This window comes from Globicephala melas, chromosome 10 (genome assembly GCF_963455315.2).
Source record: "Globicephala melas chromosome 10, mGloMel1.2, whole genome shotgun sequence".
NCBI lineage: Eukaryota > Metazoa > Chordata > Mammalia > Artiodactyla > Delphinidae > Globicephala > Globicephala melas.
Window position 1 is genome coordinate 47030005 of NC_083323.1, and position 16306 is coordinate 47046310.

The window sequence follows — 16306 nt, forward strand, 5'->3', positions numbered from 1 at the left end:
CTGTCTCCTTAGGATCTTTTTTTTTTTTTTTAATAATTCTTTGAGCATCTTAGATCTGGATGTCTGTTTCCCTCTCCAGGTTAGGGACGTTTACAGCCATTGTTTCTTAAGACTTCTGCCCCTTTCTCTCTCTTCTCCTTCTGTGAGCCCTGTGATGTGAATATTAGTCCATTTGATGTTGTCTCATCAATCCCTTAAGTCATCCTCATTTTTTCATTCTTTTTTTCTTTTTGCTGCTCTGACTGGGTGAGTTCTATTGCCTTGTTTTTGAGTTAGTTGATCCTTTCTTTTACTTCATCTAGTCTGCTGTTGAATCCCTCTAGTGTATTTTTCAGTTTGATTATTGTATTCTTCAGCTCTGTGACTTCTATCTGGTACTTTCTTATATTTTCCATCTCTTTAACATTCTGTGTTCATCCATTCTTCTCCCCAGGTCAGTAAGCATCTTTATAATCATTACTTTGAATAATTTATCAGGTAAATTACTTATCTTCATTTCATTAAGGTTTTTTCCTGAGGTTTTATCTTATTTTCCCATTTAGAACAAATTCCTCTGTTTCTTCATTTTGCTTGACTCTCTGTGTTGGTTTCTATACAGCAGATGAAATAACCACTTCTCCCAGTCTTGAAGGAATGGTCCTGTGTAGGAGATGAAACTTGTTGTTCAACTGTGCCTCGGCTCTTGGTTGTCCCTCAAACCTCTGTGCTTCTCTAAGAAGCCTATCGTATTTTTAATAGCTCCCAGTAGTAGAAGATGTACCAAGACCTGCCAGCATCCCAAAGGGGAGGATTTCAGCACCTAGACTCAGGCTGACTTGAAGTCAGAAACTTGGGCATCAGCTTTTAAAAGTATGAATACCTATGCAATCCTGTGGGACTACAAGCATAACACCTGCTGGCCACCAGAACCAGGCGATCTGGAGGTGTCTGCTGGGTTACAGTTGCAGAAATTCAAGCTCCAGGACAGGGTAGATGCTCTTTACTCAGTGATACTAGTGAGCTGGAGCAAGGCAGAGAAAGAGCACAAAGATGGCAACTACAGCATACGTTCCTTGAGAGTACAGGCCACAGGCCACTCCACAGGCCACTAAATGTGTACCAAATCTGAAGCCTGCCCCTCAGGCCAAAGCTCCAGGACAAGAGGCTTCCTTCACAGAAAGCCAGGGTCAGGGAGATGGGTGTGTATGTGTCTCAATCCACTGTTTCTGCAGTGCTCTGGGAGTGGCTGGCAGCCTGCCAAAAACCATCTTTCCTAATACCACAGTCCTGTGGGACCCAGGAATGAAAGCCTCCCCATCCCATCCCCCAGCTACCAGAGCCAGGTGATCAAAAGGTGTCCTCTGGGCAGCAGCTCCGAAAACCAGGGCACCAGACATGTGTAAAGCTCTCCTCCAAGAGACACTGGTGCTCTGGAATATGGCAGAGGATGAGCTCAAAGGTAGTATCCACCCTCCGAGGTGTCTGGAAAGGATTACAGCCAGTCCCAAGATGTGTGTTTAATTAGAGACCCACCCTTCAGGCCACAGTCATGATGACTAGCTAATAGGTCTCCTTCACAGAAAGACTGATGAGCTCCTGGGTCTGCTGCCTCTTGCTATGCTCTGAATTCTTGCTGTGCCCTGGAACTGTTTAAGAACTCTTTCTCCGTTGCTTACAGTCCTGTGAGACTCATGAACATAAGCCCCACTGGCCACCAGTGCCACATAATGTAGAGGTGTCCCCTGGCAGCAGCTACAAAAGTTTGAGTAACAGACAGGGGTTTCTGGGAGACACATTATTACAGTCTCATGGGACCAGGGACACAAGCTCCGCTGTCCTCTAGAGCCAGGCGATCAAGAGGAATCCCCAAGGCAGTGGCCACAAAAATCGAGGCACCAGCATGTGAATGCTCCTTTCTGGGAAATACTGGTGCTCTAGAGCACAACAAAGGGAGAGCATGAAGATGGCACCTGCCAGCCTCTGTCCTCAGAGAACATTCCAGCAGGCTCCTAGGTGTGTGCATTAAATTAGATGCCTGCCTCTCAGGCCAGCGCTTTAATATTAGCAAGTCTGGGCACAAGTCAGCTGCCTCTGAGCTGGCTCCTGAAGTAGGTGAGTCCGAGTGCACAAGCTCTTTAACAGCAGTTTCTCAGACTGCTACAGTCTTGTGGGTCTCTGGACATGAGCCCTCTTGGTTTTCAAAGTTAGATGTTTTCGGGTCTCATCTCTCAAATGTATCTCTTAAAAGCTGGGATGCCTGATGTTGGATTTGAAACCTTCACTCCTCAGGGCGAGGCTCTGGTTTTTGAGTTCCCTCCCACTTGTAGAATATCACACTGAGGGCAGGGTTTATGGCAAGACCTTGACAGTTTTGGGGAATACTGGTCAAGTATTTTGTAGAAAGGCCCTCTCCTGGGATTTGTATAATGTTTTTCTCATGATTAAATGAAGAGTTATGGGGTTTAGGGGAGAAGAACACAGAGATAAAGTACCATTTTCATCATATCATATTCCTGGAAGTATCCTATCACTATGACTTATCACTATTGATATTGATCCTGATCACCTGGCTGAGGTAGTGTTTGCCGTTTCTCCACTGTAAAATTACTTCTCCCAAGATCCTTTCATTAGTGTACTCTTTGAAAGTCATTAGCCCACACTTAAGGAGTGGGGAGTTATTTTCTACCCTGTTGAAGATAAACGATCAACCTAAATTATTTAGAGGTCTTCTGCACAGATTTTCTCTTCTCCACTTCTTTATTCAATCATTTATTTATATTAGTATGGAACCAAGGATACTGACTTTATACTTTAGGTTGTAATCCAATACTACTTTATACTTATTTTCTTGCTCAAATTATTCCAACTTTGGCCACTGAGAGCTCTTTCAGCCCTCTGTCATGTTCCCATTACCGTGGGTTTGTTTGTTGAAGCACCTTCTTACTTTCTGACACTACAAGATGCTCCAAGTTGATTTTTTTTTCTTTTTTTGGCCAAGCAGCATGTGGGATCTTAGTTCCCCAACTAGTGATTGAACTCACGACCCCCAAATTGGAAGCACAGAGTCTTAACCATTGGACTGCCAGGGAAGTCCCCAGCCTGGTCTTATGTATTTCTTGCCCCAGTCGTAGAAGCAGACATTTCTCCAAGAAACCCTGGTTCCCTTCACTGGAGAACTGTATTAGAAACCAAAATCTGGGCATCAGGTGTGCTGCTTATGGGCTGTCATTGTTTCTAAGAGGGCCTTAGTTTTTTTATTAATTAATTTATTTATTTTTGTCTGCATTGGGTCTTCATTGCTGCGTGTGGCCTTTCTCTAGTTGTGGCGAAAGGGGGGCTGCTCTTCATTGCGGTGCGCGGGCTTCTCATTGCGGTGGCTTCTCTTGTTGCGGAGCACAGGCTCAGGGCGTGTGGGCTTCAGTAGTGTGGCACATGGGCTCAGCAGTTGTGGCTCGCAAACTCTAGAGCACAGGCTCAGTAGTTGTGGCGCACAGGCTTAGTTGCTCTGCGGCATGTGGGATGTTCCCGGACCAGGGTTTGAACCCGTGTTCCCTGCACTGGAAGGTGGGTTCTTAACCACTGTGCCACCAGCGAAGTCCCAAGAGGGCCTTAGTTTTTAAAAGAAATTTATATGTTATTTTGTAGGGATTTGCATAACAAAATATAGAAATAAATTCATGCAGAGACTAGAGTAGGCCTATGACATTTTAAAATTAATCAACACGATGGTAGATGTATTTATCATCACTTTTTACAGATGTTTTGAAAAACAATCTGAAAAATGTAAGGGAGACAGTTTTTTTTAAATACACAATTGGGACATGCCATCTTCTTTTGTTCCCTTTTTATTTTAAGGAAAGAGAGACAAATGTAAAATATCAGAAATAAAAAAGAAACATCATTACGTATTCTGTATACAGGTCATCAAGCAGTTCACCAGCTTTTTGGTCTGTGGACCCTCTACAGTTTTAAAAATTATTTGAGGATTTTTCAAAAACAGGTTTTGTTTAGCTGTGTTGTATCTATTAATATTTACCAAATTAGAAATTAAATATGAAAATGTTTAAAATATTAGTTTATCTAAAAGAATAAGCCTATTACACATTAACAAAAATATTTTATTAAAAAATAACTTTAAAAAACCTATTTTCCAAGAAATTTAGTAGGGCAAGTGACACTATTTTATACTTTTGCAAATATTTTTAATGTCTGCCTTTAGAGAAGACAGGTGGATTCTTATGACTGATTCTGTGATATGCTGTTTTGGTTAAGGTATATAAGCATATAAAGAAAATCTAGCCTCACACAGATATATAATCAGAAAAAAGAATATTTAATAACTTTTAAAAAATCACGTAACTGTTGATATTTTTGATATCATACCTAAACTCAACAAATAACCTTCTTAAAGGTTAATTACAATGTGGTTGCTAAAACTATATAAATGAACTTTTCGCACTCTGTTAAATTAAAATTCACTGGTTTATCTTGCACTTTTAATGGATCTTTTACGCATATGTGACTTTGTATCATCATACATTGGTCATTTGGAAAATAACTGGTTTTCAGATTTTTGACACAAGTCAGAATACAACATCAAGGTGGGAAAAAAAAAATCACACTCTTTAATATCATTATCCATCTCACCAGAAGGTCTTTAAGTATCGGGAAGCTGTCAAGCTCATGGTGTTAGATACAAGTTTTCCATACTTGCAAATTCCATTTGAAAGTTTGATTTTTTTTTAACCATTGGCTACAAATACAGCTATTTTTCTTGAAATGTTAGGCTCACTTAAGTTCGTTTTTGAGAAAAACAAATGTCAAATACATAAGTTCGAATAACCAAAGTTTTCCTATTCTGTTCTTTCAAGAACAAAAGGGGTGTTACAGAAAAAAGTAGGTAGTTAAGTTCAAAACTCAACTGAACAGGAACTTCTTCTGAAGACGACTATCTTGCTTCAGTATGGAGAAGTGCTTTATGAATTCTTCCCGTTTCATCACACATAATATTAAAAAGATGTGTACTCAAAGGCAAAATGAAATGAAATTAATATTTTTACTGCTTCATCAAAGACATTCTTAAATGAAACTGGATTAAAAAAAACAACAACAAACTACGAATACATGGCAATGAAGAATATAATTGTTCACTTTGGTATCACTGCCTTAACATTGCTAAGGTGTTAGCAGTTTTATCCACCACTGCTTTTGCAGCATCACTGCAAATGTCAACAAAGTGAAAAAATACAAAAAAATCTGTATTATGAAAATAGCTTTGACCTCCCAGACTACCCAGTCGCAGGGACCCACAAAGGTCTACAGAACATACTTTGAAAACTGCTCCAAATTAGATTCCAAAGATAAGAAAATAGTACAAGCAAAACTGTAACAAAACATGTTAAATTAGAAAAAAATAACTTACCAAATATGATTCAAGAAGAAATAAAAATATGAATAGTATTATAATCTTAAAAAAAAAAACTATCAGGAATCAAAAAATCCTCCAGTAAAGAAATTCTAGGCCTGGATGGCTTAAACAGATGAATTCTGTCAAATGTTCAAGAAAAATAATTTTCCATGATGTATTCCAAAGAACAGTTAAAGAAGATACCCTCTCTGACTCATTCTTTTTTTTTTTTTTTTTAACATCTTTATTGGGGTATAATTGCTTTACAATGGTGTGTTAGTTTCTGCTTTACAACAAAGTGAATCAGTTATACATATACATATGTTCCCATGTCTCTTCCCTCTTGCGTCTCCCTCCCTCCCACCCTCCCTATCCCACCCCTCCAGGCTGTCACAAAGCACCGAGCCAATATCCCTGTGCCATGCGGCTGCTTCCCACTAGCTATCTACCTTACTACGTTTGTTAGTGTGTATATGTCCATGACTCTCTCTCGCCCCGTCACAGCTCACCCTTCCCCCTCCCCATAACCTCAAGTCCGTTCTCTAGGAGGTCTGCGTCTTTATTCCTGCCTTACCCCTAGGTTCTTCATGCCATTTTTTTTTCTTAAATTCCATATATATATGTTAGCATACGGTATTTGTCTTTTTCTTTCTGACTTACTTCACTGTGTATGACAGACTCTCTGACTCATTCTGATACTAGTATAACCTTGACACTAAAATCCAAAAAAGAGCAGAGCCTATATTAAAAAAAAAATTATAGGCTGATATCCTTCATGAATATTAGCGCAAAATTCTTAAAATATTAGCAAACTGAGTCCGGTAACATAAGTATCAAAGGTTGGTCTAATGTTAGGAAAAATGAAGTAATTCTCCATATTAATAAACAAAAGAAGAAAAAAATCATATCGTTGTTAACAGATTCAGAGAAGAGGAATCTTTTCAGAGGTTTTTCTCAACAGAAAAGGAAAGCTATAAGGCTGTTTTGGGAGACTCAGCTCCGTGGATTCAAGGACAAAGCAAGCTGCAATACTCAAGGAAAGCAGAAGCCTCTGTAAGACAAAGGTGCTACCAGTATCACCTTTCCCAAAAGAAAAAACTTAAGGTGAAGAATCCTAACCAAGTTTTTATGTTTCATATCAAATGCAGTCATGGTTGATGTGTCCTCATACAGCTGTTCTGACAGTCCACTAACAAACTTCTTGTAAAATCAATCTGTAAGACAAAGGTGGCCTATAATGTTGCCCTGCCCACCCTCCAACGCCCCCCCTCCCCCTCCCCACCACTTAATCATTTGCATTAAAAAGGAGATGAATGGAAAAACTATTCTTTTATCATAATTCAGAATACCTGGGTATAATTACCTTTTCCCCTACCTCACTACTACCTGAGCAGGGCTCCCAACCTAAAATAAGTACTACTGTTTCCACTGGCACAGTTATTAAGCAAGCCTAGCAGAAACCATCTTATCTAAATCAAAACAGACCTCAGGTTAGCTGTAGTTGGTTAAATCAGGAAATCAAATATACACATTATTTTATATTTTAACATTATATAATATAAATATATTATATAATATGGTGAGGTGGAGGGACATAGAGTCTGTCAAATAGAGTAAAGTAAGTCAGAAAGAGAAAAATACTGTATGCTATCACATATATATGGAATCTAAAAAAACAAAACAAAACCTAGAAGAACTTAGGGGCAGGACAGGAATAAAGATGCAGACATAGAGAATGGACTTGAGGACACGGGGAGGGGGAAGGGTAAGCTGGGACAAAGTGAAAGAGTGGCAGCATGGACATATATACACTACCAAATGTAAAATAGATAGCTAGTGGGAAGCAGCCGCATAGCACAGGGAGATCAGCTCAGTGCTTTGTGACCACCCTAGAGGGGTGGGATAGGGAGGGTGGGAGGGAGAAGCAAGAGGGAGGAGATATGGGGATATATGTATATGTACAGCTGATTCACTTCGTTATAAAGCAGAACCTAACATACCACTGTAAAGCAATTATACTCCAATAAAAATGTTAAAAATAAATATGTTAAGTATCATATATATGACTATTACTTACACATACACATACACACACACACACACACACACACACACACAAACACACACCCCTTAAACATTTTATTTTAGCTTGAGCAAGTAAAAGGGGATGAATTATCCAAACTTAGTGCCAAGGATTTTTTTTAATGGAGGCTTGATGATTGGAGTGCCATATTTCTTACATAAACCTTATCTAAAATGTATATTTATTTCAAATGGATCAAGGATTTCCATTTCGGGCAACATGGTAGATTAGGTGCCCGGACTGTCTGAATCTAAAATGCTGTATAGGGCTTCCCTGGTGGTGCAGTGGTTAAGAATCTGCCTGTCAATGCAGGGGACATGGGTTCGAGCCCTGGTCTGGGAAGATCCCACATGCCGCAGAGCAACTAAGCCCGTGAGGCACAACTACTGAGCCTGTGCATCTAGAGCCTGTGCTCCGCAATAAGAGAAGCCATGACAATGAGAAGCCCATGCACCGCGATGAAGAGTAGCCCCCGCTCGCCGCAACTAGAGAAAGCCTGCACACAGAAACAAAAATCCAACACAGCCAAAAATAAATAAATAAATAAATAAATACATTTATTAAAAAAAAATGCTGTATAAATTTTTTTTTTAATATTTTTAAACTTCTTAATTTGGCACAAACATACAGACACTATGGAAGGTGGCTCTTGACTTTAATGTTACCTCACAGCAACGCTTTGAAAACTACAGAGTGCTGGAGACAGGATACATATTCTGAGACTCCGAATACGGAGATGTAATCAAAGAACCTTGCATTTAGCTGAAAATCCAAAAGGCATACAACTGAATGAGCAGTAAACATATCTGGCAGAAGGTGACGGCAAGCAAACTTGCCTTCTTTAATCTTAGTGCTGGTAAAAGGAAGAAGAAAAATCTCCTGTGAGAATTTATAACTACAAGCCAGTTCTTATATGAGTTTGTGGAGAAGGAAAAAGATGAAAAGGGGTGAGAAACATGGAAAACAAATTAAAGGTCTAATGTATGTCTAACTGGAATTATAAACTCCTCATCTCCAATGACCAAGGAAAGAAGGAACAATGGTCATGCCAAAAAGGGCTGCTGCCTCTTGCAGCATATTCACTGTACTAACTGCACCAGATATGTACCCAAGGACAAGGCCATTAAGAAGCTGATCACTGGAAATATAGAAGAGGCATGAGAGGGGCTTCCCTGGTGACACAGTGGTTAAGAATCACCTGCCAGGGCTTCCCTGGTGGCGCAGTGATTGAGAGTCCGCCTGCCGATGCAGGGGACACGGGTTCGTGCCCCGGTCCGGGAGGATCCCACATGCCGCGGAGCGGCTGGGCCCACGAGCCATGGCCACTGAGCCTGTGCGTCCGGAGCCTGTGCTCCGCAACGGGAGAGGCCACAACAGTTAGAGGCCCGCGTACCGCAAAAACAAAACAAAACAAAACAAAACAAAACAAAAAAAAAAAGAATCACCTGCCAATGCAGGGGACACAGGTTCGAGCCCTGGTCCAGGAAGACCTCACATGCTGCGGAGCAACTAAGCTCATGCGCCACAACTACTGAGCCTGCACTTTGGAGCCACAACTACTGAGCCCACGCGTCACAACTACTGAAGCCCATGCCTACAGCTCGTGCTCCGCAACAAGAGAGGCCAACTGCAATAAGAAACCCACGCACCACAACAAAGAATAGCTCCCGCTCACCATAACTAGAGAAAGCCCGCACGCAGCAACAAAGACCCAATGCAGCCAAAAATAAATAAATGAATAAATAAAATTTTTAAATAAATAAATAAAATGAAACATTAAAAAAAAAGAAGAGGCATGAGAGACATTTATGAAGTGAGAGTCTATAATACCTACATGGTTTCCAAACTGTATGTGAAACTACACTGCTGTGTGAGTTGTATAACTGACAACAGGGAAGTCAAGAGTCATTCTAATACAGCCCAGAAAAACCATAAACCCCATCCTGATTTAGACTTACAGATGCTGCCTCATGACCTCTGCCAAAGCCCATGTAAGGAGCTGAATCCTTAAGGACTGAAGAAAACCTGTCCTTTGGGGGAAAAAAAGAGAAAATTATACCTTTTAAAACAGTTGTAGAAGGCAAAAATAAAGAAAATAGTAGGCATTACTCAAAGAGATAAAGGTCAAGAATTTAACATAATTGTTCAAAGATATCCTCAGATCCAGGAAGCCCAAAGAATCCCATGTAGGATTATAAATAATAAAATAAAATAATGAAGTAGAAGAAAAGAACATCTCAATACATTATATAAAACTGCAGAACACCAAAAGGGGGCAAAAAGGCTTGAAAACAGTCAAATAAAAGATATATACAGGGACTTCCCTGTATATATCCCAGGGTTCAAGCCCTGGTCTGGGAAGATCCCACATGCTGTGGAGCAACTAAGCCCGTGCGCCACAACTACTGAGCCTGCGCTCTAGAGCCCGCGAGCCTCAACTATTGAGCCCACGTGCCATAACTACTGAAGCCCACGTGCCTAGAGCCCGTGCTCCACAACAAGAGAAGCCGCCGCAATGAGAAGCCCATGCACCTCAAAGAAGGGTAACCCCCGCTTGCTGCAACTGGAGGAAGCCTGCACGCAGCAACGAAGAGCCAATGCAATCAAAAATAAATAAATAAATAAAAATAAATAAAAGAGATATGCAAAGAAAGGGCAATTATACTTCTCAACAGTGACACTGACAGTCAAAAGACATGAATAACGACCTCAATGTAATGAGAAAACTTAGAATTCTACACACAGAGACATCAGAGAAATTATCTTTCAAGAACGGGGATATTTCGATATAAAGACATCTTCAGATAACAAACAAAAAAGTGTCCTTTTCACTAAAAGACTTTCACTAAAGAAAATTCTAAAGGATGTACTTCAGGTAGAAAAAAATTACCTCATAGGGAAGGTCTCAAATACAAAAAGGGATAATGAACCAAGAAAAGAGTAAATAAATTTAAACAAAGATTGACTACCTAAAACAATAATTTGTCTATAAATATGTATGTATGCAGGAGAGAAATATTCCAAAACTATAACAATAGAGGATGGTGTTCCAGGTCGGGAGGACAATCAGCATTTTAAAATTATGTTATTCAGGAACAGGTTAAAGATACTGATTTAGACTTTTCCTTAAAAAAAAGGATACATGTTAAAATATACAGATAAAAACACTAAAAGAATAAAGAATATATTAACTTATAAATAAGCATGCATGTGTGCAAGATGCTGTGGGGTGGGATGGAATGAGAAGAAAGCATGCTCAATGAAGGCATTACACACATAGCTCAACACAAAAAACCGGAAGAATGGGAGAAAGGGGGAGTAGGACAAACATAAGAACTACAGGCAAAGACAGAAATAAATCCAAATCTAAGAGCAATCACAAAAGACTGAAATTCTCCAGTAAAAAAATAAAGATTATCAATCAGAACCAAAACACAAGTCAACCATACCCTATTTACAAAATACAAACCGAAACTCAGAACCAATGAAAAACTAACGAATGGAAAATACTAACAATCAAAAGGAAGCTAGAATAGCTATATTAATCCAAGCAAATAGCCAACAACAGTAATAAAGCCATAAGGCTAAAAATGTCTTTACGCAGAAAGCCTTTTCATAATGATAAAAAAGTTCAATTCAACAAAAAGAACAATTCTAAATCTGTAATTACTTAATAACATAGCCTCAAAATAAATAAAATAAAAATTAACATATCTACAACAAAGAGAAACTGACAAACCTACTACTATGTGAGAGACATTAACATGTCTTTCTCAGTAGAGAAACTGATAGAAAAGTTCCAAAATAAAACCAAACCAAAATCCAAAACAAAATATAGACAGACAAACATTAAAGATGTGAATTGAACAATTAATAAGCTCATGGACATATTACATAGTATTGTAATAAAAAACTGGAGAATTCACATTCTTTCCAAATGCACATGGAACATTTATGAAAACTAGCTATATACTAGGTCTTAAAATTAGTCTCTCAAATTTTATTATGGTCTCTGACCATAATGAAATCAACTTAGAACTGTATAATAAAAGTTTTCATTTTAAAAGTTATATATTTTGAAATTAAGTATACACTTCTAAATAATTCATGGAGCAAATAAGAATTTTTTTAAATGAACAAAACCAAGAATATTATATATCAAAACATGTGGGGAAGCAGGTAAGAAGGCAAATTTACTTAAAGGCAAATTTACAGACTAAAAATGCAAATTTAAAAGTCTTTTTTAAAAGGTCAGCAAAAAACAACCCTAAAAATTCAGAGAAAGTAGAAAGAAATAATAAACAGCAGGACTTAGAAGTATGAAAACATTTACAAAAAAGATGATCAACAGAGTCAAAAGCTCATTCTTTAAAACAATGATTAATATGATAATCCTCTGAAAAAACTATTTGAGTAAAAAAAAAAAAAACTAAAAAAAAAAGGGGAACATCATTACAGATGCTATAGAGATTCAACTGATAAGAGGATATTATGGACAATTTTACAGCAATAAATTTGAATTAGGAATATTTTGAAAAAATATAGAAAATACAATCTGTTAAAAATGATTCAAAAAGAAATGACTCATACTTTCTGATTTCAAAACTTACAAGGGCTTCCCTGGTGGCGCAGTGGTTGGGAGTCCGCCTGCCGATGCAGGGGACACGGGTTCGTGCCCCGGTCGGGGAAGATCCCACATGCCGCGGAGTGGCTGGGCCCGTGAGCCATGGCCGCTAGGCCTGCGCGTCCGGAGCCTGTGCTCCGCAACAGGAGAGGCCACAGCAGTGAGAGGCCAGCGTACCGCAAAAAAAAAAAACAAAAAAACTTACTACTACAAAGCTACCATCATCAAGCATCAAATAAGCAAGTGTGGTACTGACATAGAGATCAAATGGAACAGAATTGAGAATCTAGAAATAAACCCATACATTTTTAGTCAACTGATTTTCAACAAGAAACAGCTCAATGAGTTGCCTAGACAACTCAATGTGGAAAGCATAGTCTCTTCAACAACTGGTGCTGGGACAACTGGATTTCCAACTATAAAATAATGAGGTGGGACCTCTGCCTCACTATACACAAAAATTAACTCAAAATGGATAAAGGACCTATATTTAAGAGTTAGGAATCATATGACTTTAAATTAGGCAAAAGTTTCTTTCACATGATACCAAAATCACAAGCAGGGCTTCCACAGTGGCGCAGTGGTTAAGAATCCACCTGCCAATGCAGGGGACATGGGTTTGAGCCCTGGTCCGGGAAGATACCACATGCGGCAGAGCAACTAAGCCTGTGCACCACAACTACTGAGCCTGTGCTCTAGAGTTCGTGAGCCACAACTACTGAGCCCGAGTGTCACAACTACTGAAGCCCGTGCACCTCGAGCCCATGCTCTGCAACAAAAGAAGCCACCCAATGAGAAGCCCGCGCACGGCAACAAAGAGTAGCCCCCGCACAGCAACAAAGACCCAATGCAGCCAAAAATAAAAATATAAATTAAAAAAAAAAATCACAAGGGCTTCCCTGGTGGCGCAGTGGTTGAGAGTCCGCCTGCCGATGCAGGGGACACGAGTTCGTGCCCCGGTCCGGGAAGATCCCACATGCCGCGGAGCAGCTGGGCCCGTGAGCCATGGCCGCTGAGCCTGCGCGTCCGGAGCCTGTGCTCCGCAACGGGAGAGGCCACAACAGCGAGAGGTCCGCGTACCGCAAAAAAAAAAAAAAAAAAGAAAAAAATCACAAGCAACAAGAGAAAAAACAGACAAGCTGCACTTCATCAAAATAAAAAGCTTTTGTGCTTCAAAGGACATTATCAAAAAAGTGGAAGGACAATCCAAAGAATGGGAAAAAATATTTGAAAATCATATATCTGAAAAGAGTCTAACATCCAGAATATATAATGAAATCTTACAGCTCAACAATAAAAAAAATCCAGGGCCTTCCCTGGTGGTGCAGTGGTTAAGAATCAGCCTGCCAATGCAGGGGTCATGGGTTCGAGCCCTGGTCCGGGAATATCCCACATGCCACGGAACAACTAAGCCCATGTGGCACAACTACCGAGCCTGCACTCTAGAGCCCATGAGCCACAACTACTGAAGCCCATGCACCTAGAGCCCATGCTCGGCAACAAGAGAAGCCACCACAATGAAAAGCCCACACACCGCAATGAAGAGTGGCCCCTGCTCGCCGCAACTAGAGAAAGCCTGCACGCAGCAATGAAGACCCAACGCCGCCAAAAATTAAAAAAATATATATATATACAATTTTAAAATGGACAAAGTATTTGAATAGACATTTCTCCAAAGAAGATAAACAAATGGCCAAAAGAACTGAAAAGATGCTCAACATCATTAGTCATTAGGAAAATGCAAATCAAAACCACAATAAGATTCCACTTCACACCCTTTAAGATGGCTATAATCAAAAACACAGACAACAGTAAACATTGGCAAGGATGTGGAGAAACACCCTCATAAACTGCTTGTGGGACTATAAAATGATGTAACTGAGTTGGAAAACAGGTAGGCAGATCCTAAAAAGGTTAAACATAATAGCACTACCATATGACCCAGGAGGCCCACTCCTATGTATACACCCCCAAAATTTGAAAACATATGTGCACACAGAACTTGTACATGGAGGTTCACAACATCATTATTCATAACAGCCAAAAAATGGAAACCATACAAATATGCATCAACTGATTAATGTATAAACAAAATGTGGTATATCCACACAATGGAACTGTATTCCATCATAAAAAGGAATGAAGTGCTAACACTAGTGACAACATGTATGAACTTTGAAAACATCACACTAAGTGAAAGATACCAGGCAAAAAAGGCCATATATGACTCCATTTATAGGAAATGCCCAGAACAGAAAACTCTATAGAGACAGAAAGCAGATTACTGGTTGTCAGAGGATGAGGGAAGGGAGAATGGGGAGTGACTGCTAATGGGTATGGGGTTTCTTTTTGGGATGACGGAAATGTTCTGGAAATAGTGGTGACAGTTATAAAACTTTGTGATTATTCGTTAGGAAAAAAACCCTGAATTTTACACTTTAAAGGGGTGAATTTTACGGTATATGAATTATATAGCGATTTTTAAAAGACAAATCAACTGACCATTTAAAAGAGAGAACCTGGGCTTCCCTGGTGGCGCAGTGGTTGGGAATCAGCCTGCCAATGCAGGGGACACAGGTTCTTGCCCTGGTCCGGTAGGATCCCACACGCCACAGAGCAACTAAGCCTGTGCGCCACAACTGTTGAGCTTGCGCTCTGGAGCCTGCAAGCCACAACTACTGAACCTGCGTGCTGCAACTGCTGAAGCCTGTGCACCTAGAGCCCGTGCTCCACAAGAGAAGCCACCGCAATAAGAAGCCCGCACTCTGCAACGAAGAGTGGCCCCCGCTCGCCACAGCTAGAGAAAGTCCACATGCAGCAGCGAGGACCCAACACAGCCAAATAAATAAATTAAATTAAATTAAGAAAGAAATAGAAAAATAAATAAATAAATAAAATAAAAGAGAGAACCTGAATAGATGAATAATCATTAAAAAAATTAAGCAGCTGGGCTTCCCTGGCGGCGCAGTGGTTGAGAGTCCGCCTGCCGATGCAGGGGACACGGGTTCGTGCCCCGGTCCGGGAAGATCCCACATGCTGCGCAGCCTGCGCGTCCAGAGCCTGTGCTCCGCAACGGGAGAGGCCACAACAGTGAGAGGCCCGCGTACCGCAAAAAAAAAAAAAAAAAAAAAAAAAAATTAAGCAGCCATAGTTTAAAATCTTTCCACTAAAAAAGTATCAAGCCCAGATTTTCTTATGGGTAAGTTCTACCAAATAGTCAAGGAACAACAAATAATTACAACCTTAAACAAATTCTTCTAGAGAACAGTAAAAAAGGATAACACTTTCTAAATCATATCAAAATCCAAACAGGACAAAGGGTGCCAAGACCATTCAGTGGGGGAAGAAACAGTCTTTTCAACAAATGGTGCTGGGAAAACTGTATATCCACACACAAAAGAATAAACTTGGACCCTTACCTTACACCGTATATAGAAATTAACTCAAAATGGATTAAAGACCTAAACATAAGACCTAAAAACTATAAAATTTTTTGAAGAAAACAGAAAAAAAGCTTCATGACATTGCATTTGGCAAGGATTTCCTGGACATAACATCAAAGCCACAGACAACAAAAGTAAAAACAGATAAACTGGACTACATCAAAATTAAAACCTTCTGTGCATCAAAGGAAACAACAGAATGAAAAGGTAGCCTATGGAATGGGAGAAGATCCTTGCAAATCGTATCTCTGATAAGGGGTTAATATCCAGACTACATAAAGAACTCCTACAACTCAGCGTAACAACAACAAAAACAAATAACCCAATTTAAAAATGGGCAAGGGACTTGATTAGACATCTCTCCAAAGAAAATGTATAAATGGCCAACAAGAACATGAAAAGATATTCGACATCACTAGTCCCTAGGGAAATGCAAATCAAAACTACAATGAGCTATTACTTCTCACCCTTAGGATGGCTACTATCAAAAAAACAGGAAATTGGGGGGAAAAAAAACACAAAGTGTTGGCAAGGATGTGGAGAAACTGGAACCCTTGTGCATTGCTGGTATAAGGTAAATGGTACAGCTGCTGTGAAAAACAGGAAGATGGTTCCTCAAAAAATTAAAAATAAAAAAAAATAAAAATAAAAAAATTAAAAATAAAATTACCATTTGATCCAGCAATACTGCTTCTGGTTATATATCCAGAAGAACTGAAGCAGAGTCTCAAAGAGATATATGCACGTCCCGTCCAAGTTCGTAGCAGCAT

General features: G+C 39.7%; 1 protein-coding gene across 7 annotated transcripts in view; it reads right to left on the reverse strand.

Annotated features, from left to right (window-relative positions):
- The window catches only part of FRS2 (fibroblast growth factor receptor substrate 2), a 121224-nt gene that overhangs the window by 52376 nt on the left and 52542 nt on the right, over window positions 1-16306 (reverse strand). For 2 of the 7 annotated variants that reach the window (XM_060305737.1, XM_060305732.1), the window contains exon 4: window positions 9428-9499. The exons of the other annotated variants lie outside the window; for them this stretch is intronic. The gene's annotated coding sequence lies outside the window, so the exon portion shown is untranslated. The remainder of the gene's footprint in view (window positions 1-9427; window positions 9500-16306) is intronic. 7 annotated transcript variants of the gene reach the window in all.